We start from the raw sequence: 26,913 nt of genomic DNA, 5'->3' as shown, positions 1-26,913 counted from the left end.
GGGTGGTTGGGATAGCCCAATGGGTAACCTTTCCCAAAAATCCCCCTCCAACACTTAGTTTTAAAAAATTATACAGCAGCAAAGCCATCACCACACACAAAAAGTTGTTCTAGTGAGAACCAATCTGCCTACATTCTTTTCACTATCCCGACAACTGGACTTAATTTGGTCCAAATTGGTTAGGCAGTTCACAAGTTAGCCTACTTGTGCCTCAAACATTCATGCATCTGCCATCTTGAATCAGGTGAATGAATAATCACAAGCTTCACCATTGAGGCATCCCTATGTGTCCCTACAGCTATAGCAAATTTGGTTCAAATTGGTTAAGTGGTTCACAAATTAGCCCACTCTGCTTCAAACATTTATGCTCCTGCCATCTTGAATTGAGATGAATGACATCATCACAAACTACGCTGTTGAGGTGTTCCTTTGTGTCTCTACAATTGTACCAATTTGGTTCATATTGGTCTAGGCTTTGCACACACACACACACACACACACACACACACACACAGCGCGAAGGAGAGAAAGCGAAATAAATGGTGTTCAGGCAGCAAACGCATTCTGAAATGAGGGGGAAGAACTCGGGCTCTCTGGAACTGAGCAGTGAGTGATCCAGGTTACACCCCTTCGCAAGGGACATATGATACTTGGAGGGAAGGGGCAACCAGCGGGAGAAATCATGGATGGGCAGCACATTAAAAGGTAAAAAGGGGGTGGAACTCTTCTCTCCTCACCCCACTCCACACCCCCTGCAGTCAGCCACCGACACTGCGCCCCATCACCACACCAGCAGTGATTTTTATAGACAAAAAGGGGGGTTCCCCCTCATGCCACCCCTCACCGCAGCTACCACAGCCCCCAGAGAGGCACTGCAAAATTTTAGGAGCAGCAACTTGTCACCGTAGGCAGAAGACTCCTCTGCCTATGCTTTAATCCGTCATTGCCTAGCAGTGCCCCAATTTTACATCTCTTGACATGGTTCTGTTTGTAGAGAAGAAAAAAACCAGCTCCTGGATCTGTCAACAGAGGACAGTTGTTGGCACCTGGCCAGTGCAGCAGCCTGTGTGCCACATAAGTAACAAGAGGAAGCACTGAAATAAAAACAAGCAGGTGAGCCTCAAAACCACATATTGACAGTCTATTGTAAGCTGAACTGAAACCTTTGAGATAAGGCAGAATAAAAAAATTTAAAAAACTGAAAAGAACATAAATAAATATATAGTTAGGGTGACCCTTTAATGGGGCGAGGTGAGGCAGTCACCTCTTGCAGTAGATCACTGGTTCTTAACATGGGGTCCACCAGATGTTGCTGAACTACATCTCCCAGTATGCCCAGTCACAATTTATGGTGGTTGGGGATGCTGAGAATTAGTGATAAGAACATAAGAACAGCCCTGCTGAATCAGGTCCAAGGCCCATCTAGTCCAGCAACCTGTTTCGCACAGTGGCCCACCAGATACCGCCGGAAGCATACAGGCAGGGCATGCCCTCTCTCCTGCTGTTACTCCCCTGCAACTGGTACTAAGAGGCCTCCTGCCTTTGAGGCTGGAGGTGGCCTATAGCCCTCCAACTATCTATATATATAATTCTCCTGGGTGTGCCCAGGAAAAATGCGTCCCAGCAGCCCAGCTGAGGGCGGGGGCCTGACCCAGGACGACGGTGGCGAAGGTGAGCTGGGCCCAACTAGAGGCACAGATGCTCTGTGCCTGGGCCCACTAGTTATTATTATTTCTTGTTTACACAGTCAGAGAGGTGTTATTGACTGGTTTGTTTTATCTAGACATCGAGTCCTTCCCAAGGACCTGGGATGGCTGAATTTTATCATCAATACTGTTGGTTATTATAGATATCATTGCAGAATATAGGCTGTTCCCAGTAAAGTTGCTTTTTGTAATTGGCTGATGGTGATTTCTGTGGCCCCTATGGTGTTGAGGTGCTCTTCAAGGTCTTTTCGAACTGCACCCAGGGCTCCAATTACCACTGGGATTATTTTGGTCTTTTTCTGCCACAGCCTTTCAATTTCCATTTGTAGATCTTTGTATTTGGTGATTTTTTTTCTATTTTTTTTTCTTCTATTCTGCTATCCCCTGGTATTGCTATGTCAATTATTTTGACTTGTTTTTCTTTCTTCTCGACTACAGTGATATCTGGTGTATTGTGTGGCAGATGTTTGTCTGTTTGTAGTCGGAAGTCCCATAATATTTTAACATCTTCATTTTCTTCAACTTTTTCAATTTTATGGTCCCACCAATGTTTGGCTACAGGTAGCTTGTATTTTTTGCAGATGTTCCAGTGTATCATCCCTGCTACTTTGTCATGCCTTTGTTTGTAGTCAGTCTGTGCGATCTTTTTACAACAGCTGATTAGGTGGTCCATGGTTTCATCTGCTTCTTTACAAAGGCGGCACTTGCTGTTTGTGGTTGATTTTTCGACTTTTGCTCTTATTGCATTTGTTCTTAGTGCCTGTTCTTGTGCAGCCAGTATTAAACCCTCAGTTTCTTTCTTCAAGTTGCCATTCTTAAGCCATTGCCAGGTCTTGGTGATGTCTGATTTTCCACTTATATAGTGCAAATATTGAGCATGCAGTGGCTTATTTCTCCATTTTTCTGCTCGGTTCTTGACTTGTTCTTTCTTGTAGGCCTGCTTTCTTTCATTGTTGTTGAATAGTTTCGCATTATTGACCATTTGAAGTGCATCTTCTTCACTGTCCTTGATATATTCTTCAAGGCCTCTTTTCTCCTCCTCTACTGTTTGATGGACTTGCAGCATTCCTCTTCCACCTGAGCTGCAATGGAGGTATAGCCTATCGACATCACTGCAGGGGTGCAGAGCATGATAGATGGTCATGATTTTCCTGGTCTTACGATCTAGCGTCTCTAGCTCTGCCTGGGTCCAGTCTATTATTCCTGCAGTGTATCTGATAACAGGTATAGCCCAGGTGTTTATGGCTTGTATGGTGTTCCCGCCATTGAGTTTGGACTTGAGGATTTTTCTAACTCTCCTGATGTATTCACTTCCAATTTTCCTTTTAACTTCAGTGTGTACGATGTTATCAGCCTAGAGAATGCCCAAGTATTTGTATGGTTCTTTCTCTTCCAGGTTCTTGAGCTTGCTTCCATTGGGCAGTTCTATTCCTTCTGTGTTTGCAGAGGCGTAATGATAGGGGGGGCAGGGGGGGGGCACGTGCCCCGGGTGCCATCTTTGGGGGTCACGTGGGGGGCGCCGCCATGACCCCCGCTGATCCCCCCCATTTAAAAAAAAATTAATTTGAATTTCTCTCTGGCTCTGCCTCTGCCGCAGCAGCAGTCAAGGGAGCGCATCGGCGCCCCCTCCCCCACGAGCGGTCCGGCTCCAGTCCCTTCCATGGCCGCCCCCCCCCCCCATTGCTTTGCTGCTGGCCTGCCTGGATCAGGAAGTTCTTGGCGGCGGGCGCCACGGCGGGCGCCTTTCTGGCTAGGTGAGGGTAGGGTAGTCGCACGCACGCGCGACTCGGCTGGCATGCCGAGTCGTGCTGCACATGCGTGCATCTCTGGAATCCTCCTCTCCCAGCTTGGTAACTTTGCAGCCGGCTCAGGCTGCATGTGGCGGTGGCACGGAGCGGAGGAGCAGAGCCGCGCCGTCGGGTCATTGGGCTGGGGCTGCAGCAGGCAGCAGAGGACACCCCGGCCAGCACATTTGGCAGCTGAGCCTCCTGTGTCAATAGTGGCTAAAAAGCTGCTGCACCTTTCTGGCTTGTTTAAGGAAGTCTCCTTTGTAGGGCTGGGCAGCTGCCGAGGTAAGGCTTTTTGCTTTCTCTTTCGCTCTCAGTCTGTCGGCACACAAAGACTCTCTGGGGAGGGAGAGTAAACATGCTTTTTGAGTTGGCAATTGCTTAAGACTGTTTAAGGAAGTATCTCCTTTGTAGGGCTGGGCAGCTGCCGAGGTAAGGCTTTTGTCTTTCTCTTTCGCTCTCAGTCTGAGTCGGCACACAAAGAATCTCTCGGGGAGGGAGAGAAATCACGCGTTTTTGAGTTGGCAGTAGCATAAGACAACAATGGCATAAGACAAGTGTGTGTGGAGGAATATCTCTCTCTCTCTCTCTCTAACACACACACACACACACACACACACACACACACACACACACACACTTCCTTCCTTTAACTTAGTTCTGGTTTTCCGTTCGAGATTTTATGCACTAAGCTAGTATGCTTGCTCTGGGCGGGGGAGAGTGGGATTGTTGGAAATAAACGGAATAAATTGCAGATTGTATTTTAAGAGAGGGTGTTTTGGAGATCTGTTTAAAAGACCACCATTTGTTTTCTAATTACAACGTTATTTATCGCTGAAAACATCCTGGGATTATCCATGTATTGTGAGTGAATCTGTGATTTCTAATACTGCAAACTAGAAGAGGAGTATTAAGTCTTTACATATGATTAGCACTTCACAAATTCCTCAGTACAAATGGTGTTAAAAAAGTAAACAAAAATTCCCCTACTGGGTCAGTGTAAAGGTCCTTCCATTCCTTCCATTCCAGCATTCTGATTCCCACAGCAGCCAGACAGATGTCTCTGGGCATTCACAAGCAGGACAAGAAGGTGACCTTCCCTTGCTTTTTACCAGTATTTAGTTTTCAGAGTTATACTGCATTTGAACTTGGAGGTTCTGTTTTGCTTGTGTGGCTAATAGCTGCTGTTAGGTGCATGAGTTTATCCTCTTTAAAGAAGCCATCTAAGCTACTGGAAATCATCTTGTGGCAGTGAATTACATAAGCTAATTAAGCATTGTTTGAAAGAGCTGTTTTTGCCATTTCTGAATCTACATAAGCCAACTTCACAGGGTTGTTGTGAGGAAAAACCTAAGTGTAATGTAGGCTATATCATCATTCATTGCATCATAATTCTGATGTTAGAGATACAAGCCAACTTCACAGGGTTGTTGTGAGGAAAAAACACATGTGTGTCAGTCAGATGTATGTTGGGGGGGTGGCGGGGGGGCGCAATTTCAGTGCTTGCCCCGGGCGCCGTTTTCCCTAGTTACACCTCTGTGTGTTTGTTATTTTCCCTCTGTTCATTATTAATGCAGCACACTTGTCTAGTCCAAACTCCATTGCTATATTGCTACTGAATATACAGACAGTGTTTAGCAGTGATTCGATTTCTGACTGGGACTTTCCATACAACTTCAGATCGTCCATGTACAGCAGATGGTTGATTTACTGGATGTTTTAGATGTTTGGTATCCGAGGCCTGTTCCGTTTAGTATTTGTGAAAGTGGGGTCATGGTGATTACAAACAACAGAGGGTATAGTGAGTCCCCTTGGAAAATGCCTCTTCTAATGCTAACCTGTCCAAGTGTCTCGCCATTGATTGTTAACTGTACTCCACATGCTCATTGCTTTTTTAATAAATATCTGAATGTTTTTGCTGACACCAGTTGTTTCTAAACATTGTAGTATCCATGTGTGAGGCAATGAATTGAAGGCTTTCTTGTAGTCAATCCATGCAACACTTAGATTGGTTTTTCTTCTCTTGCAATTTTCTAAAATCATTTTGTCAATCAGCAGCTGGTCTTTTGTGCCTCTGGTGTTCGGGCAATTTCCTTTCTGTTCAACTGGAAGCTGTTTGTTAGTTAATAAGTGTTGCATCACTTCATCTGCTATTATTCCAGTTAATAATTTGAACATGGTTGGCAGACAGGTGATTGGTCTATAATTACTTGGAACTGCACCTTTTGCTGGGTCTTTCATGATGAGATGAGTTTTCCCAGTTGTTAGCCATTGTTCAATATCACCTCCTTGCAAAATGTGATTGAACTGTTTTGATAGTTGTTTATGAAGGCTTGTTAGGTGTTTAAGCCAAAAGCCATGCAGTTCATCGTCGCCTGGAGCAGTCCAATTTTTAATTTTCTTTGCTCTTTCACTTATTAATTCTGGTGTTATTATTAGATCTTGCATTTGTTGGTTACATTTTTTGACCTCTTTCATCCAGCCTGCTTTTTTATTATAATCTATTGGATTGTCCCATAGTTTTCCCCAGAATTGCACTGTTTCTTCTTTATTTGGTGTTTCTATGTTTCTTGCAGTTTCTCCTTCTATGCTTTGGTAGAAACGTCTATTATTATTATTATTATTATTATTATTATTATTATTATTGATTATCATCATTATCCTCTCTTGTTTCCACAGTCAAACAGGTGTTACTGACTGCTTTGTTTTATCCCAACATCAAGTCCTTACCAAGGACCTGGGATGCCAGAATTTTTTTATCAATATTGTTGTTATTGGTATCGCCACAAAATGTAGGCTGTTCCCAGTAAAGTTATTTTTTAGTTGGCTGATGGTGATTTCTGTGGCCCCTATGGTGTTGAGGTGCTCTTCAAGGTCTTTTGGAATTGCACCTAGGGTGCCAATTACTACTGGGATCATTTTAGTCTTCTCCTGCCACAGCCTTTCAATTTCGATTTGTAGATCTTTGTATTTGGTTATTTTTTCTGTTTCTTTTTCTTCTATTCTGCTGTCACCTGCATATTGCTATGTCAATTATTTTGCTTGTTTTTCTTTCTTCTCAACTATAGTTATATCTGGTGTATTGTGTGGCAGATGTTTTTCTGTTTGTAGTCGCAAGTCCCATAATATTTTTACATTTTCATTTTCTACAACTTCTTGAATTGTGTGGTCCCACCAATTTTTGGCTGCAGGTAGCTTGTATTTTTTGCAGATGTTCCAGTGTATTATTGCTGCTACCTTGTCATGCCTTTATTTGTAGTCAATCTGTGCGATCTTTTTACAACAGCTGATTAAATGGTCCACTGTTTCATGTGCTACAGAGGTGGCACTTGCTATTTGTTGCTGATTTTTCAACTTTTGCTCTTATTTCATTTGTTCTTAGTACCTGTTCTTATGCAGCCAGTATTAAACCCTCTGTTTCTTTCTTCAAGTTTTCTGTCTTGAGCCACTGCCAGGTCTTGGTGATGTTTGATTTTTCCAGTTATATTGTGCAAATATTGACCATGCAGTGGCTTGTTTTTCCATTTTTCTGTTCGGTTCTTTACTTGTTCATTATTATCATTTATTTACACAGTCAGACAGGTGTTATTGACTGGTTTGTTTTATCCAGACATCGAGTCCTTCCCAAAGACCTGGGATGGCTGAATTTTATTATCAGTGTTGTTGCTTTTATTATTATTATTATTCAATTTCTATACTGCCCTTCCAAAAATGGCTCAGGGCAGTTTACACAGAGAAAGAATAAATAAATAAGATGGCTCCCTGTCCCCAAAGGGCTCACAGTCTAAAAGGAAACATAAGATAGACACCCACAAAAGTCACTAGAGATACTGTGTTGGGGGTGGATAAGGCCAGTTACTCTCCCACTGATAAATAAAGATAATCTCCACATTAAAAGGTGCCTCTTTGTCAAGTTAGCAGGGACTAGTAGCCAATGATGGCCCTGTCTTCCATGAAATTATCCAAAACCCTCTTAAAGCCATCGAGGTTGTTGGCTGTCACCACATCTTGTGGCAGAGAATTCCACAAGTTGATTAGGCGTTGTGTGAAAAATTACTTCCATGTGCTTGCCCTAAATTTGCTGGCAATCAATTTCATGGGATGACCCCTGGTTCTAGTGTTATGTGAGTGGGAGAAGAATTTCTCTCTGTCCACTTTCTCCATACCATGATTTTATAGACCACTGTCATGTCTCCCCGCAGTCGTCTTTTTTCTAAACTAAAAAGCCCCAGGTGTTGTAGCTTTGCCTCATAAGGAAGGTGCTCTAGGCCCCTTATCATCATGGCTGCCCTCTTCTGTACCTTTCCCAGTTCTACAATGTCCTTTTTTAGAATTGTATGCAGTACTCCAGATGTGGCCGCACCATAGTTTTGTATAAGGGCATTATGATATTAGCATTTTTATTTCCAAAGCCCTTCCTTATAATTCCAATCATGGAATTGGCCTTCTTCACACTGCCACACATTTAGTTGACACTTTCAATGAGCTGTCCACCATGACCAAGATCTCTCTCTTGGTCAGTCACCGACAGTTCAGATTCCATCAACATATACTTGAAGTTGGGTTTTTTTGTTCCAATGTGCATCACTTTACGCTTGCCAACATTGAAGTTCATTTGACATTTTGTCGCCCAGGTCTCTGTCTCATTGGCAGGTTGGGTGAAGGGGAACATGGAACTAACCAGGACTTCCCTTTGTGTGGAAAGGCACAGTGCAGATCTCAAAAGGTTGCCTATATATCCAGGTGATCTTGATGACCCCAGTTATCTGGATCCACTTCAGTTTGGTTTCCAGTCTAGCTTTGGGACTGAAACTGTGTTGGTATATGATCTATGCCAGGAGCAGGATTATTGGAAGGGCGTTTCTGTTGATTGTGCTAGACCTCAAAGCCATTTTTGACAGTATCAGACAGGCAGGAATCCTTCCAGAATGGGTTTGGACTGGGAAGCAAATGTGGGCTGGTTCCAATCTTGCCTTTGGGGGTTAGTTTCAAAGGGTGATGCTAGGGGGTGACTATTTGGCCCTTTGACCATTAGCCTATAGAGCCCCACAGGATTCTACCCTGTCCCCCATTCAAGGGTGCAGATCCCCCTAAGCATTACACTGAACTCCTCCCACCAAACCTAACAACCCATATATCCCCCCCCCAAAGTATCTTTCTCCTCCCTCCAAAAAAATTAAGGAGTTGCTCCATGACCTTTACTTCCATCTGTACCCTTGCCCCCATTCTGTTCAACATAAAAAAGCAGGGAGAGACTGTCAGGGGATGTGGAGTTTGGTGCCACCAAAATTTGGATGGCTTCCCACACTATCTCTCTTTCATCTGGCACATGATGAATTTTTATAGATGGACTTGTGTGGGGAGGGTATTTGAGAAGAGAAAAGATCTTTTCTCTAGTCACCGCCAACCAAACCAGAATCAGTGACAAGCTAGAGAACAGGGCCTGTGAGGACCTCAGGCTCTCTCTAGGTTCATATGGACACAGGTGGTCTGAATTCATTGCCTACTTTGAAATAAGTACATTTTGCTATGAGTCATCTATTTTCCTTTGAGATGCAAGGCACTGTCTTTCTTTTTGACATATATCATGTGTCCAGTTTAGTTTCATGCTCGAAGGGGCCATTTGCGCAGTGGACAATGGGATGGACTGTAGAACCCTTTCAACTTCATTTCTTTTCTTTATTTCTATTCTTCCTATGATGAATTAAAGAGAAGCCTGAGCCAACTTCATAGTCAGATATGTTTTGAAATAAAGGAAGCACTCTGACTGAGATGATCATACAACTGTTGAAACTGGCCTGGAAGAACTGGTTTAGTTCAACCATGAAATTGTTGCATAGCCGTGGGGAAATCCCGTCTCTTAGCCTCATTCCAGCTCTGGGAAAATGGTAATGTGAATGATTTGCCTCACTGATTGACTGGGAATATTAATGAGATTAGAGTTACAAATAACTATGTTGCTTAAAATGCAGTTGAGCATATACCTAACATACATTTTTAAGTTGAAAAAGACAAGTAGGGGAAAAGGAGACATGATAGAGGCTTATAGAATTACAAGTGTGGGAACTAGAAACAACATGTTGCATCTCCCCAACCCTGATGACCACTTCCAAGATACTATCAATGGTTAGAGGCTCAACCAGGCCAGTTCTGCCCTCTTGCCTCCCCTCCTCCCACTGTTCTGCTAGGATTTTTTTCCCAATTGACACATTGGAAACATCAGGGGTATATTTAGGGTAGGGCAGGCAGGGCACGTGCCCTGGGCACCACTTGAAGGGGGGGCGCCATTTCTTAAAATTAATTTTTTTTAAAAAAAAAATGGCCACCAAAAACAAAATGGCCACCGCGCATGCACCCTGCCAGGCTTCACAGAGGCCATTTGAGCATGTATGGTGGCCATTTTGTTTTCAGTGGCCATTTAAAAGAAATATTTTTTTAAATGGCCACTGCACATGCTCAAATGGTCCCTGCGAGGCCCTAGATGGCAGCGGGGAGGGGGTACCTTTGCAGACCCCCCCATGACCTTTAGGAAACCCCCCAAAGGTGATCCCCCAAAGGAAACCCCCCAAAGGTGTAGCCCCCAAAGGGGCTACAGGTAATTTTTTTAAAAAAATAATAATATGTCACTGTACACATATTCAGATTGGCACTATGTACAGAGAATGAGGGCTTGTGAATACTGAGCTGAAACTTATGAGCTAGGATTGTATTCATTTGCTCTTACTTTGCTTCTTGTGATAAGTGAGTTAAATGTGAGGTCTTAATAATATGGCTATTAATGGTGAGCTTGTCTTTGAATCAGTGTGAAATCCTTAGTATTAAGGCCAACTGGGAGTTTCTTGCTCTCTTTCTCTCATTTTAATTGTCTTTCTGAAATACTAGAATATATTCCAAGCAGTGACAGAGTTTACTCTGCGTATCCTTTAATTATTTTCAGAGTATCTGGGGAAAGTCAAATTCTCCATTTATTCTTAAAACTTATGTACTAGTGATGCTACAATGCATAGTAGAGAATTAGACAGGCAATTCTGTTCAGTTTTCCAAGTACACCTCCACATAGTATTTGGGTATTTCATGCTCCCCAGCATACTGAAATTTGTAGTTTTCCAGCATTTTTTGGTCTGGCTATGTCCACTGCTAAATAGTTTTTGAAATATTAAAAGATTAACAAGCTTGACTTGTATTTTTCAGCTGATATTACGCTAAAGTTATCTGAAAGATGGGTGTCAGATGTTTGGACAGGGGGCGCAATTTCAGTGCTTGCCCTAGGCGCTATTTCCCCTAGATATGCCTCTGTCGCCCACTCCCTATGTTTGGAGAGATCCTTATGGAGCTCCTCACAATCTTTGGATTTCACTACCAGAAAGAGTTTAGTATCATCTGCAAATTTGGCCACCTCACTGCTTACCCCTGCTTCTAGATCATTTATGAATAAATTAAAAAGCACCGGTCCCAGTACAGATCCCTGGGGGACCTGACTTCTTACTTCCCTCCATTGTGAAAACTCTCCATTTATACCTACCCTCTGTTTCCTGTCCTTCAACCAATTAGCAATCCACACATATACTTATCCCCTTATCCCATGACTGCTAAATTTCCTCAGGAGTCTTTGAGGAGGAACTTTGTCGAAAGCTTTTTGGAAGTCCAGGTATACTATGTCAACTGGAGCACCTTGATCCACACACTTGTTGACACTCTCAAAGAATTCCAAAAGGTTCGTGAGGCAAGATTTACCTTTGCAGAAGCCATGCTGGTTCTCTCCCAGTAAGGCCTGTTCTCCTATGTGCTTTTTATCCTTGAGGGTGCTTTCCATCAATTTGCCTGGAACAGACATTAAACTAACCGACCTGTAGTTTCCCGGACTGCCCCAGGATCCCTTTTTGATAATCAATGTTACATATACTACTTTCCAGTCCTCCGGTACAGAGCCTGATTGCAGGGATAAGTTATATATTTTGGCAAGGAAGTTGGCAATTTCACATTTGAGTTCTTTGAGGACTCTTGGATGGATGCCATCCAGCCCTGGTGATTTGCTAGTTTTCAGTTTTTCCAGACAGTTTAGAACATCATCTCTTGTCACTGCTATCTGACTCAGTTCTTTAGCCTCCATCCACGAAAAGCCTCGTCCAGGATCAGGTATATGCTCAGTATCCTCTGCCATGAAGACGGACGCAAAGAACTCATTTAGCTTCTCTGCAACCTCAATTTCCTCCTCAATAATGACCTTTCACTCCCTCATTGTCTAATGGTCCAACCATCTCCCTGGCAGGTTTCCTGCATCTGATGTATTTAAAGAAGTTTTTGTTTTTCCCCTTGATGCTTTTAGCTTGATTTTCCTCAAACTCTCTTTTCGCCTCCTTTTTTGTCACCTTGCATTTCTTTTGCCAGAGTTTGTGTTCCTTTCTGTTCTCTTCATTTGGACAGGCCTTCCAGTTTTGGAAGGAAGTCCTCTTCTCCTTTATGGCTTCCTTGACTTTACCTGTTAGCCATGCTGGCATCCTCCTGGACTTAATGGTACCTTTCCTCCTTTGGGGTATACAATCTATCTGGGCTTCTAGTATTGTGGTTTTGAGTAAACCCCATGCATTCTGGAGCGAAGTGACTCTCCTGGTTTTCCCTTTCAGTTTTCTTTTCACCATACTCCTCATTTTGGAGAAGTTTCCTCTTCTGAAATTCAAAATGTCTGTGTTAGACTTCCTTGGTCATTCTCTCCCCGCCTGTATGTTGAATTTGATCACACTATGCTCACTGTTCCTTAAAGGGTCGATGATACTGACATCACACACCAGGTCCTGAGTGCCACTCAGGATTAAGTCCAAGGTTGCCTTCCAACTGGTCGATTCTAAGTCCAACTGTTCTAGGGCACAGTTATTCAGCATATCTAGAAATCTGAATTCTTTGTCATTACCTGAGTGTGAATTTACCCAGTCTATGTGTGGGTAATTGAAGTCACCCACTATCACTGCCCTGCCTCTCCCTGACGCCTCCCTGATTTCCTGCTGCAACTCCCAGTCACTGTCAGCGTTTTGATCTGGAGGGCGATAGCACGTCCCCAGTAGTACTTTTCTGTTCAGGCCTTGTATTGTCACCCACAGAGTTTTTGTGGAAGACTCCAGTCCACCTAGGTTTTCTAGCTTGTTATAGTCTATCCCTTCTTTAAGATACAGTGCAACTCCACCTCCAAGGCGCCCCTCCCTGTCCTGTTCCTCCCTGTCCTGTCCCTGTCCTGTCCTAGTGATGTGCGGAACTGGTTTGGTTCAAACCAGTTCTGCATCAAACCAAGCTGGTTTGGCATCAAACTGAGACGGTTCGACCGTGAACCAGTCTGGCTTCGGTTCAGGCCGTATGGTTCATGTTCAGACTGGACCCGACCAGACCCAGTTCGAACCACACTAGTTCAAACTGCTTTGACCCATTTGGGGGCGCCCTGTTCTAAAGGGGAATCTAGTGAGGATTCCTCTTTAAAATTAAGGAGGAATCCTGCTTTCTAAAAAGCTTCTAAGGGTCACCAGGGTGGCAGCAGGAAGGCAGATCACTGTTGGTTGTGGCGCTGGTGCCAGTAGCTCCTCCAAGTCCCAGCTCTTCTCTCCCACCTGAACATTGTGGCCCACACAGTGGTGGGCCGTTCTGCCACTGCGCATGCGTGTAGGCCATTTGTGAGACCTCAGTGCACACATATGGCCTCACAAATTTGTAAGACCTCTGTGCATGTGCATGGCCTCTCACAAACAGCCCCCTGCTATACAGACCATGCTGTTTATGGTGGGGGAGAAGCACCAGGGCTAGGAGAGCCACCACCACCACAACCCTTCTAGGTGCCTTCCTGCCACCGCTCCCCCCGACACCCTTAGCTTTTAAAAAAGCAGAATTCCATCTTGACTTTAAAGGGGAATCCTCACTGGATTCCCCTTTATATTAGGGACCCGCAACCCGGATCAAACCAGTTTGAGACAGCTCAGTGGGTCAAACAGAACTGGGGGTTAGTTCGACCTGAACCAGAACACAGACTAGTGGTCCAGTTCAAACTCAGTTTGAATTTGAGTTTGAACCAAACCATCAATGTCCCATGCAAATCCCTACTGGGAGCTGTAGTTCAGCAATATCTGGTGGTCCCCATATTAAGAACCACTGCAGTAGATTATGCAAATTCCAGCAGGGTTACTAGAAGCCCCCTGCCATTGAAATTTGTAAAAAACCAACCCCCGCAGAAGAAGAAGAAAGACCTTCATATAGTTTTTCCAAGCTAGTCTGAAACTCAGACCAGTATGCAAAGGAGAATAAAACCAAAAGCCTTCCATGCAAAGGAAACCATGTTGAACAGGTGCAGCTTCCAGTTGTAACAAATATCATGCTTAGCTTTGTGGGAGCTACTGATTAGGACAGCTGTTAGAAAAAAGAAACTTTTTTCTGATCCCAGCTGCCCACACCTACTGGAAGTGGTGTTACTGATATTAAAGGGTTACTGATACACACATTTTTATGTAATATGGCCTTGAATGATAATCCAGTACAGCTAGAAAACAAGTAGTACACCCTGTACTGCCTTTCTGTTTCTTTGCATTTATATACAGAACTTTCTGAACAAAACCACAGTATTTGCCAGGACTGTTAGTGGAAAAGGTAATCCTATCATCTTCCTACAGCACTCCATTTGAGTGGCCTCCTAGTAAACTTCCCTGTGGATGAAAATGCCCGGTCTTTTAAACTGTCTAACTTGGATTAGAACAGAATGGAAGAGCCTTGCTGGATCAGATGCAAGGCCTACCTAATGAAGCATCTGGTTTCCCAGAATAGCCCACCAGATGCACACAAGCTTTTCATGGCAAACAGGAAGGGCTCGAGTGCAAAGACAGACTTGGAGATAAGCTTCCAGTTTGAGTTGGAAAGATCACACACTCACAAGTCACACCTCCTGGCTAGATCGTAGATGGCTGCCTCTTGCTCCAGCAGGTACTGGAGCAAGGGATGGGTGGAGTTCCACTAGTTCTCGACATCCCCAGGGATGAAGTGTCAAGGAGGCCAAGCTCTCGCTGCTCCTCATAGAGTAATCTTGTGGCACTTCTCCAAAAGTGCAGCCATGGCGGCAGCAGGATCTGTAAGCTGGATGCCATGCTTCCTGGATGCCTTGGCCTCCTTGAGGCCATCCAACACCACCAGGTGCAGAGTGTGGGCCATACAGCATATGGACACTAGGGATGTGCAAACTGATTTGGGTACAAATCGATTTGTACCTGAATCTAGCTGATTCGGGTAATTTGGAGACAAAACAAAACACCCCTGTAGTCCATTGGCTAGATTAGAGTACAAATCAAATTGTGCCTGATTCGATTCAAATCAATTTGGGATTCAAATCACTGTTGTTAATTCCCCCAGATTCCCTTCTTTCTTTCTTTCTTTCTTTCTTTCTTTCTTTCTTTCTTTCTTTCTTTCTTTCTTTCTTTCTTTCGAGCTAAGCTCTACCCCTTGTAGAAGTGGAGTTATGGAGCAAAATGTGTGGTCACTAGTTTTCAAGTGTTTGGATTCTTTGGTGTATAATAACTTTCCCTCAATGAATCCCTATGAGGATTCATTACACACCTTCATTTCCTCTATTCGTTTTGACTGTCTTTTCGACAGTGTCAACTGCGATGTGCCAACTACACCCCACTCCCACCCGCAAGGCAGTGTGGTACTACTCAGTTTATGTTCTGGGATTTTTTTCAAGTTTTTAGGCTCTTTGGTGTCTAATAACCTTCTTTCATAATGAATCCCTATGAGGATTCATTACACACCAAAGAGTCTAAACACCTCAAAAATTCCAAAAATATAAACTGATTACCCAGTGGCTTGTGGGTTGCAGGGTCGTTGGAATATGGAATGCCACTAATTCCCCACCCCCACCTGCAAAGCAGTGGGGTAAAAATGAACAGAAGACATAAAGGTGTGTAATGAGGACACCAAAGACTCTAAACACTTCAAAAATACCTAAAAAATAAACTGAGTACCCCAGTGTGTGTGTGTGTTGTGGGAGGGGGGAGGTGTAGTTGGCACATGGCAGTTTATACAGAGCCCTGTGGTTTTCTTTGGTAGAATACAGGAGGGGTTTACCACTGCCTCCTCCCATGCAGTATGAGATGATGCCTCTCCGCATCTTCTTATATTGCTGCTGCCCGATATAGTATCAGCGGGGATTCAACCTTCTGCTTGTTAGTCAAAGATTTCCCTGCTGCACCACTTAAGGTGGTCAGGTATACAGATTATAACTATATATTTCTTTGATAGCCCATCTCTCTCCCCCTCCCCTCTAAGCTAAGCTCCTCTCACACTTGCATTCCTTGAAATTCAGTTCTCTGCTTTTGTTTGACCAACATCTTGTAGTTTGGTGCTTCTGTCCAGTTCCCCAAGTGGTTGCTAACTCCCTCATTCTCTTATGTACTTCTCTTCTTTACTCAGTGTTATATTTTGTTTTTGAAGAAACCTGGTCCTTAACTCTGACCTGCCGTTAAGCATGCCAGCCATACCAAAGCTTATTACTGCTGTATGCATGTTTGCACACTGTTCGAGCTAAATCCCCACAGAGATCCCAATGGATAGACTCAAAGGGTGTGGTAGAAACCACATGCTTGAAATAAACGTGGTACTGCAGTCACACCCACTGTATAAGAGTTGACTGAGGTGACTCTTTATGAGTTGACTCACACAACATTGAAATGTAAAGTCGAAGTCACAGTGTGCAAGTTTCAGCTTGCAAATTACTTGCAAGCTTGCAAATGACTTCACCATAAATAACACTTTTGAAATGACAAACTAAATTTGAAGATGACCGCTTCAGTATTTTTGGCTGTGAGTGACAAATGGGTGGGAGAGTTCCTGTCACGGATAAATGCAACTCTGGACTGATCTGACCTTCCTCTTGACATGAGCCTTTTTTGTACCAGAATTGTCTGGAAGCTAAACAGAATAATCTTTGAGCCTATATTTATTTATTTATTGAATCTCTATGCTGCCTAATATAGAAATCTCTAGGCAGTGTACAGATTAAAACATAAATATGAAACATTTAAAATTCACAAAAACAGATAAAAACACAATAGATAAAAACAGACATTAAAATTTAAAATTTTAATTTTAATATATGCCATTGACAACAGCAGCAGCAACAAAACAACAACAAATATTTATATACTGCTTTTCAACAAACGTTTCCAAAGCGGTTTACATAGAGAAATAATAAATAAATAAGATGGACAAGAGACCAGTCTGATCTTAATGAGGAGAAAGAATGCAAATGACCAAAACAATATTGCTGACTCCCCTCAGAGGAACATCTCAAGGACTAATACCCTAAATCAGGGATTCTCAGCGTGTGGGTCCCCAGATGTAACTGGACTTCAACTCCCATAATTCCTAACCAAAGGCCACTGGGGCTGGGGATTATGGGAATTGAAGTCCAATAACATCTGGGGACCCACACGTTGAGAAACCCTGCCCTAAATGGATTGTTCTGAAATTGGGAGGGGCAGGTAGAGCTAAAGCCCTCCATTTAGGTGCAGTGCTCCAGAGCAGGGATTCTCAACCTTGGGTCCCCAGATGTTATTGGACTTCAACTCCCATAATCCCCAGCCCCAGTGGCCTTTGGTTGGGGATTATGGGAGTTGAAGTCCAATAACATCTGGGGACCCAGCATTGAGAATCCCTGCTCCAGAGCACAGGGAGAAGAAACTTTAATCATGAGCTGGTTGGGGGGAAATATCAGCCAGCTGGCTGAAGAAATTGACTTTTAAAAGATGCAAGTAGCAAGAGTGAATTAATCATCACCTGTTTCAAGATGGAGCCAGTTTCTCACAAGACTAGGAATGACAGCTTTGAATTGTGCTTTTCCCCTTTATGAATGATTTTAAAGATTCTTGGAAGAACGAAAGCAGAACTTTTTGTATGTAAGCTAGTGTTAGCCTTTTGGGCCCAAAATATTCATTCAAGTATCTTTTTCAAATCAAGAGAGAAGGAGAAAGAGGTTTTTCAAACATTGATTGTTTAGTGGTTATTATTGATTATTCTCAGTGAAGATTTATTTTTAACTTACGCATTTATTGAGATGCAAGCCATTTGTGATGGCAAGTTCTCTCTTTGATGCAAGCCTTTTTAATGTAAACAATTTCTTCTTTTTAAGAAGAGCTTTTATATCAACCCCTGTATTATAATGTTAATAGTAGATTGTGTTAGACAATAAAAGCTATGTAGACAAGAGGAATAGAGCCCATGACTATAACATGTACAAACCATCCCATGGCAATGTCCAGAGGGTGTTTGCTTCATATTAGGGGGGGTCCAACTGGAATAGGGTTGCCATGCCCCCCAGAATTCCAGGTATCACCCAGATTTTAAGCATCTCGTCTGGCTTGCTTAGCTCACCTGGATTCACCTGGATTTCAGCTTTCAGTTTTTTTAAAATGCTAAGCTTTTCCCTTGTAGAAGCAAAGTTATGGAGCAAAAGATGAAGTGACTATTCTGCTCAACCGCTGGACTTGGATTAAGAGAGGAAGAGCACAGGAGGCTAGCTGGGAGGGTTTCACTTTCACAAGTCCCCTGAGGAATGCTGCCTTGTTTGTTATCAGCAGGGGATCTCTATTGGGCAGTTGAGAGAGGATAGCTTGCTTTTGATGAGAATCACTACCTGACTACCAGGCTGTGTATTGTAATGTTTAAGGACTTTCTTGGCTTTACATTCTGCCTACTTAGAAGAAAGCACTGTTAGTTTCAATTAGATCTTCTTTCAAATAATGAGTGAATAGGTGAATCTAGGGTGGGTCAGCCAGGGCACTTGCCCTAGGCACCACTTGGGGGCGCCAGTGCCATGCTGCTCCCCACCCCCTCCCCAATTCACGAATTTATTTATTTTATTTTATTTTTTAAATTAACCTATAGCCCCTTCAGGGGGGCTTCCTAAAGGCTGTGGTGGGGTCTTCAAAGGTTCCCCCTCCACCCGCCGGCCTCTTAGATCCCGCTGCAGCCCATCCCGGTCTGATTTTCAGGCCTGTTCAGGCCTACAAAGATCAGTGCAGTGGCCATATTGGAGGTCTCTGCATGTGCTCAAAAGGCGTCTGTGAGGCTTGGCAAGGCCTAGGACCTCACAGGGACCATTTGAGCATGTCTGGCGGCCATTTTTTACATTTAAAAAATGGCCACCACACATGCTCACATCGCCTCTGCGAGGCCCTAGTCTAGTTTTTTCCCTGATCTAGGGAGTTGAAAGAATGCAAAGATGTTGGCAGGGAACCAAGCATTTAAAAAACAGATATAAATGGCACAAAAGTGGACAAAACATCCCTTAAAAAGACAATGTTGGTTTAATACCTTGTAACCTGGCAAAACTGAAGTGTGGGGAGGAGAGGCAAGGAATAAAATGGAAATATTCACTCACATGCTGCTTAATTCTCTATACAGAGTTCTATCTTTATCTGCATATTTGTCAAGCAATCTGATTATAAGGTTTGTGGGATTTCAAACTTGGAAAGTGCCTGCCTTTAACTTGTGTGGTGCTTTAAAAAAAATAAAAATCTGCTGTAAGAATTCACACCCAGAAATGTTATATTTGCAATGTATTGCCATCCCTGTGTTGTGCAGTCTTACCATACTGAGAAATGGCTTGTCTTTTGAAATAAGTCATTAACATGCTGCAAATTATTCCCTTCAATTTAGCTGAGTTGTACTCACATTTTTATTGCCTGTGCATCCCAAGTAGATTTGCTCAAGTTTCCTTGCCTTCTAAAAAAGTTATATTTTAGAATGTCTTCTTTAAAAAGTCAATGCAACTCCCTTTTTACTTTGAACACTTTGAATTGTTTTTAAAAGACACATTGAACAGTCATGCTGTGATTCTGATTGACTAGTGCATTTGATAAACTAGACATAAAGTTTACTGTCCAATCTGCCTGTTGCCTGCCTGCATATTGAACAATTTGTCTCTTTAATTTATTTCATTGGTGCACCTTCCCCCTTTCTCAGCCTGTAGCTACTTTGCAGGGAAGCCAGCTTGTTCTACCTGGTAATACTTTTCCCCTCTGCATGCCAGGCAGATCTTGAAGGGATGGGGCAGGGGCAACCTTTTACCAAACCTTTGCAGTGTGGCAGAGACGGAAAATTGGTGACTGTAGTGCAGGGTAGATTATTGTTATATTCTTTTTCTCTCTCACGTACACACCATTTTTCTGATTTGAATATCACACTGTTTTGCTGTTCTGTGGCTAGTTGCAACTTCCACCTTCTTCCTGATCAGGCTGCTGGATCCAAGCTTATTGTAAGCTGCTGGATAATTTCAGATTGTTTGGAGCCCCTAGGAGTTCCCATTGTATCCATCTCCCTTTAAGCCAAAAGCTGTTTGGACAGAAAAAACTCATCCCTGAATTTCTTAGAGGCAGCAACCTGTAGTGAGGTGTGCTGAGGTGGCAGAGCATTTGCTAAAGAGACCTTTCATTGCTTAGCTCTATGGAGGCATGCCCAGCACATGTATATGCTGCGTTTCCTTGGGAAGGTGACTGGCACATATGTGCCACATGTGTGGCTGTATGTGTATATGCGTGTGTGTGTTGCTTACAACCTGTTTCTCCTGAAAGTGTCTGGAGTTGTATTTTTGAGCTGATATTATGGTAAAGTTATCTGAAAGATGGGTGTCAGATGTTTGGACAGGGGGGCAATTTCAGTGCTTGCCCTAATAATAATAATAATTCAATTTCTATACCGCCCTTCCAAAAATGGCTCAGGGCGGTTTACATAGATAAATAATAAATAAATAAGATGGATCCCTGTCCCCAAAGGGCTCACAATCTAAAAGAAACATAAGATAGACACCAACAACAGTCACTGGAAGTACTGTGCTGGCGGTCGATAGAGCCAGTTACTCTCCCCCTTCTAAATAAATAGAATCACCATGGTAAAAGGTGCCTCTTTGCCAAGTTAGCAGGGGGTACCCTAGGCACTATTTTCCCTAGATACACTTATAAATGGGTGTACAGAATTTCAGCTTTAATTTAAAAGCAGTGCATCTTTTTGTTCTATTGCTGCTGTTAATATGTCAAGGATAATAGTCAGGCAAAGATATCTTCCCCAACTATTGTTGGTAGATATCCAGAGCAAATACAAGTCAACTGGAAAGTGCAGCTGCTAATTTGCATGTGCAAATTATTTGCAAGCCAATTTACATAATATGCATAATGGGTACCTGGATTTGGAGAGCCAGAACATGGCAACTCTAGACTGGAATAACATGTTCCTGGCAGGCAAAGCCCCCACTATATGAAAAAGTCTTATCTCAATACTCCAACAGCAGCTGAATTGCCTCAAGACATATGTTTTGTTTTATCTCAGATATTATAAGGTTAGATTTAGTCTTGCTGCAATCCACAAAATAATAATAACTAGCTGGGCCAGGTGCAGAGCATCTGCGCCTCCAGCCAGCCCACCCACCACTGCTGCCTTCCCCCGTCCCCCTGCCGGCCTGTCTGACTTTCTGGCCGGCCGGCCGGTTTCTCCCCCTACCCCACTTTCTGACCAGCGGGTGGGCTGGCTTCTTCTCCCCCCCCGTCTTTGCCCCTCCCCCAGCACTTTCTGGCTGGAGGGCTGACCAGTCCACTACCTCCTCCCGCCCACCCACCAACTCCTGGCAGCAGCCTCCTGCTCCTGGCGGCCAGCATCACTATTTTCTCCCCATCGCTATGCTATCTGGCAGCTGCTCCCGAACTCTCACAAAAGCTGCCACTCATGGGATCAGTGATGGATATGCCTAGGAGAATTAAATATATAGATAATAACAACTAGTTGAACCCTCCCAAAGCATCTGCATGCTAGTACTTGTTTGCTCCCCTTGCCCCCAACATAATCCCCTTACCCCAGAGACGTCCCCACCTGAGCCATGCATACACTGCCACATCCCCTCCGTTGTCATTGCTTCTCACTCAGTCTCTACCACACTCACACACCCTCAGTGCCTCCCATGACATTGCTTCCCCCACCACCACCCTCACCTGAGCCATGCTCCTGCTCCTCCTTTTCCTCCGCCCCATTGTTTCCATCCCCTTCACCCCTCGGTCATGGCTGTGGCATTGCTGGCGTCGATTGGCCAAGCCGCAGCCCCCTAAACCCAGAGACCTCCCAGCCCCACCCTCACCTGAGCCTCACTCCTCCTGCTCCCCCCTCCCCACAGCAGCAGCAGTGGCATTGATTGACCTGACCCTTTCTCACTGCCACCACCACTGCCATAGCTCCTTGCTCCCCTCAGGCCTCTAACAGGCCCAGGCTCATCTCGTCCTTCGCCTGCCTGCCTGCCTCTGCCAATGGGCTCGGTAGCTTCGAGTAGGAGGAGCAGCGGCAGTGGTGGACTGGGCCCTTCCTCACTTCTGCCACTCCTGCCATGGCCGCTCGCACCCCTCAGGCTGCTGACAGGCCCAGGCCCATCCCACCCCTCGCATCATTTGGAAACCTTCGAGGAGACAGATCATTATCAATAAATTAGTGAATTGTGGGTATCCTGTAGAATGGACAGATGATGAGAAACAACAGATGGATTCTCCCTGAAAATTATTCATCGTCCAACAGAAAACAAAAGCAAAGACACCACTGATGATACTCATCGAAGATTAATTGAACTCAGTGGACACTTGAGAAAGATTTATTGAAACAACATATAATACCAGGAAGCTGTTGTGGTCTTATAGTTTTCAATCTTATTGTTTTGTTGTTTGTGTATATATCCAGATCACTATACATTCATTATCGATCTACTTTCAATATAATTTATATTCACATATTTAATGGTTTTGGGGTTTTTTTGTTTTTGTTTTTGGATACATTATTAGGATCTGTTGTTTTGGTTTTATGTTCTATATCTCAGATCTTTTACATTGTTGTTTTGCTGTTTCGGAGGGTAGCCATGGCACAGAATTCCCACTACCAGAGAAGCCCACTGGTAAGGCCTCCAATGTCACTGCCGATTGGTTGAGCTCTGCATGGGCGTGGCTTGCCACATACCATCTAAGGCCTGCCATGTACCACCTAAGTGTTTTATATTTGTAAAACTCTGTGTATTCATATAGATGAATATTTATATACCACTTTTAAACAAATAAAAAAGTTCATCAATTTGCTTACATAGAAAAAGCAATTAGAATAACATGATTCCCTGATCCAAGAGAGCTCATAGTCTAAAAAGGAGGAAACACTCGTCTTACTGTGAAACATTGGCCTTACACTCTTTTTAACAGTGTATATGGATGGAGGTCATGCTTAAGAATGGGTTGTGGACCCGACATTAGGGATAGGGATGTGCAAACTGGCTTGGGGTTTCGGGGGTTCGGTTCAGTTTGGGGGTTCGGTCTCGAACCTGACCGGACCAGTTTGGTCCGGCCCCCATTGAACACCCCCCCCCCCCGTTCAGTTCGATCCAGGGGGAGTTCGTGGGGTTTTTTTTATTTAAAGAAAAATATAATTACCTCTAGCCCCTTTGGGGGGCTTCCTAAAGGCCATGGGGGTGTCCATGAAGGTTCCCCCTCCCCGCCACCAGCCTCTTAAATCACCGCTGCGGCCCGTAATATGATCTTTTTTGTCCCGTTCGGGCCTCTGTAATTGTGCATGGTGGCCATTTTGCCTGCCGTCACGCATGTGCAAATAGCCTCTGTGAGGCCTGGCATGGCCCAGGGCTTTGCAGAGATCATTTGCACATGTGCAGCAGCAGGCAAAATGACCAACACACGCAATTACAGAGGCCCGAACAGGACAAAAAAGATCATATTACGGGCCGCAGCGGTGATTTAAGAGGCTGGTGGCAGGGAGGGGGAACCTTCGCAGGACACACACACACACGGCCTTTAGGAAGCCCAGGTAATTAAGATTTTTTTTAAAAAAAATAAAAATATCCACGAACCCCAATCAAACCGGGGGGGTTCGATGGAGGCCAGACCGAACTGGTCCAGTCAGGTTTGAGTCTGGTCCGGACTCAAACCGAACCAGGCCAGCCAGTTCCATGCACACCCCTAATTAGGGATGTGCAGAACATTTCATGCTCCAAACGTTCTGACTCAAAATGGGACATTGAGTGTTTCGAGACTGAAACAGATTGCCCTTCAAATGAAGGGCCTGTGTCGAGCTCAAAACGGAACAACATGTTCTGAGTTGGAATTTTTGGGATTTTCCAGGTGCCATTTTGGAGGCCTGTTTTCCCCTTACTGACTGGTTTTGGCACTGGCTTCTGATTGGCTTGCAATCTCCCTGATTCTTTATTGGCTTGTGAGTGAGCAGTGATAGAAGCAGCACTGGCAGGGAAAGGGATTGGTATGCTAAGGCAATATTGTTGGATCAAACCAGTTCAGTTCAAGGAAGTGAGCACCGAACTGGTTCGTGCATATCCCTACTGTGAATTAAATGATTTAGATGCTTCGGATCAAGTACTGCCTTCCAAGAACCATCCTTCTTTGGTGCCAGAAATAAAATAGAATAGATGCCTTGACATATTTTGGTCAATTGGTTCTTCTGGAATCTGCCATATGGGAGATTCTGGATAACTCACAAATCTTCAGCAATGGCAGATTCAGGATGACTGGCATTAGTCATCTTGAGATGTTTCTCTAGATTCTTTGAAATTGGAGATATGATGAAGAGGTTGGGGGAAAAGAAGTCCAAGTTGAGGGAGCAATCTTGAGAAATGGTGTCCAATACCCAGCAGTCTTGTGTGGAATTGGCCCAGGTGGGGAGTGAAGCTCTGAAGTCTGCCCCCCGCCAATGCAGGGATAGTCATTGCTTCTGAGAGGGTGGGATGAAAGAAGAGAATTGCCATCTTTCTGAGGTTTCGCTGGGACTATTTCTAAAAGACCACTGGGTGCACCATGCTGGACTGGTTTCGAGGGGCAATAGTATTGATATTGTGGATAAGATCTGGAGGAATGAAAGCACTGTTGCCGAGATTTGAGTTTGGCTTCTTTGAAGGGAGTAGAGGTGAGGTTAAGCTTGAACTTAGAATCCACATTCCAATGTTTAAACCATAAGGATCTACAAACAGCTACATTAAAGCCATTGGCCTGGAGGCATACTGAATGCAATCAAGCCTGGAATCAGCCATGAAGGCTGCTGCTTTGGCCAGTTCATTTAAAACCTGTCATAATTTGGGATGACCAGGAGGAATATCCTTAAGGAGTTCTTTGGGCCAGAGAATGGATGCCCTGTCACTGGTTTTGTCTTCCAGAGCCTTTAACTGTTAATCCCCATCCTTATTCATGACTGCACCAGAGATCAACTGAGCCATTATTAGAGCATCAATGAAGGGAACAGAAAATTGTTCCATTATATCTACAGGAAAGTTGTAAAGAGGGTGCCCATAGCCCTGGAGGATATTAGAGCATTCCACTCTGCCATCATGACATTTTGGAAGAGAGGGCAAAATTGAATAATGGAGGAGAGAAGAGAGGCAGAAGGAAATACTTACTCCATCTAAGGAAGCAGGTGGAAATAGGTGGCTGGAAGTCCCTGCAAGCTATCCGGGAGTACTACAAACACACACAATTTGGGTTTTTCAGTGCCTGTTCGAGTTTTGCCCGATTTATTTCTGGAGGGTTTGTTTTTTTTAAAACCACTTTTTATGTCAGGGCGGTGTTTTGTTGTTTTTGTTATTGTTGTGTTTGTGTGTGGGGTTTTTGTTTTGTTTTGTTTTTTGTTTTGGCAACTTCGAACTTGCAGTAAACCCGTGGAAAAACCTGCAGTCTGGGAGAGCTCCACGCAAGATCATGGCAAAGGAGTTACGGCGGCTTCATAATAAACATGAACAACAGGATCCCTGCCCCCATAAAAAAAGCCTTCATTCCCTTGAAAGGGTCTCTAAAGGTGGCTTTAGTAAACATCTGATGGTTAGGACTAATCCATTAAAATGGGGCTTTTCTTTAAAATCCCATGGTTTTGATGTTCAGTTTAATGGTGCATGTGTGAGAGCAGGGGTGTAGCTATAATTGGCCCAGGAGAAGGAGATGAAGGCGGTGACGGGCGGTGGGGTGGGGGGCATTTTAAAATCTTGTCTCTGGGCCCCAGCCAACCTTGTTACGCCCCTGCCTTTGGGGACAGGGAGCCATCTTATTTATGTATTATTTCTCTATGTAAACCACCCTGAGCCATTTTTGGAAGGGCGGTATAGAAATTGAATTAATAATAACAGCAACAACAACCCACCACCCAGCAATAATGAACGACCCACCACTCCCTCCACACTCCTCAACCCTGTGCCTCTGGCAGTGCCCGGAGTTGCCTGGCAAAGTGTCGGCCCAGGAATGGCCATGACTCCGTGATCCACTGTAGACACATGTCCGATCTCCAAAAGGTCTCCCCTCCCTCCCTCTCTCCAAACAATCAAGCCAACAAACAAACACATGAGCAATAGCGGTTTTTATTAATAGCTCCTTTGTTAGTACAGATAATGACGTTAAATGGAATGGTATTGCTATCTCTATCTGAGGAAGAGGTTTACCTTTCTTCTTTCTTGATTTTTGTAATACTATATATAATATCTATAACTTGGAAATTTGAGAGATGTAATCATGCTTTTGTTGTTCTCATCTTAAAATTTGAAAAGGAAGAAAAGAGCCAAAACTAAAACAAGACCTGTAACTGGATTCACATATTCCAAGACAGAACACAGAAGAACCCAATAATATACTGGGGGGCGGGTGCAATTGGCTCCACCTCTCACTATCTCTGGCTCTGCACATCGCCTGCCCTGCCTAGCACCTTCCCAGTCTCGGGAGCCACCAGCCGCCACTGCCCTACCATGGAAATGAAGGCACAGAGAAGGATTCCTACCAGCAAAACCACACAAGACACATAAACACTGTAATGTGTTTACATTTTGATACTTGAAACACCAATATGCTCATGAGATCTGGTTCAGCAACATCCGATTAAGCCTAAGTGAAATAAAGCCAGTTATTTCCATCTTACAAAGTTGTGAGGACTCTTTATTTCACCCTTCCCCACCTTCCCCAGGAGTTTTTCACTAAGCATCAGGGTAACCTATCTTCTTGGAGAAATGTAACAAGGAATAAGCTCTGTAACAAGTCTTTCATAAATGTGTCTCAAGAGTGTCAAAGAGCCTGGGTGGTTTCCTAGATGAAGGGAAGCTGTCACAGCCTACATGATGCACAACAGAACGCTGGCATTGTCCAGAGGAGAGCTGGTCTTGTGGTAGCAAGCATGGCTTGTCCTCTTAGCTAAGCAGGGTCCACCCTGGTTGCATATGAATGGGAGACTTGATGTGTGAGCTCTGTAAGATATTCCCCTTAGGGGATAGAGCCCTTCTGTGAAGAGCAGAAGGTTTCAAATTCCCTCCCTGGCTTCTCCGAGATAGGGCTGAGAGAGATTCCTGCCTGCAACCTTGGAGAAGCTGCTGCCAGTCTGTGAAGCCAATACTGAGC

At 44.0% G+C, this 26,913-nt stretch overlaps 1 long non-coding RNA gene across 1 annotated transcript; it reads left to right on the top strand.

Annotated features, from left to right (window-relative positions):
• Nucleotides 1-3,851: 3,851 nt before the first annotated feature.
• LOC128346778 (uncharacterized) lies at nucleotides 3,852-26,416 on the top strand. The gene is made up of 3 exons (XR_008317187.1): nucleotides 3,852-3,925; nucleotides 4,523-4,583; nucleotides 26,076-26,416. It is a non-coding gene; the product is annotated as an uncharacterized LOC128346778 (long non-coding RNA).
• Nucleotides 26,417-26,913: the final 497 nt, after the last annotated feature.

The sequence above is a fragment of the Hemicordylus capensis genome, chromosome 2, assembly GCF_027244095.1.
Source record: "Hemicordylus capensis ecotype Gifberg chromosome 2, rHemCap1.1.pri, whole genome shotgun sequence".
Taxonomy (NCBI): Eukaryota; Metazoa; Chordata; class Lepidosauria; order Squamata; family Cordylidae; genus Hemicordylus; species Hemicordylus capensis.
Note: the sequence above shows the minus strand (reverse complement) of the source record. Positions and strands in the feature narration are given on the sequence as shown.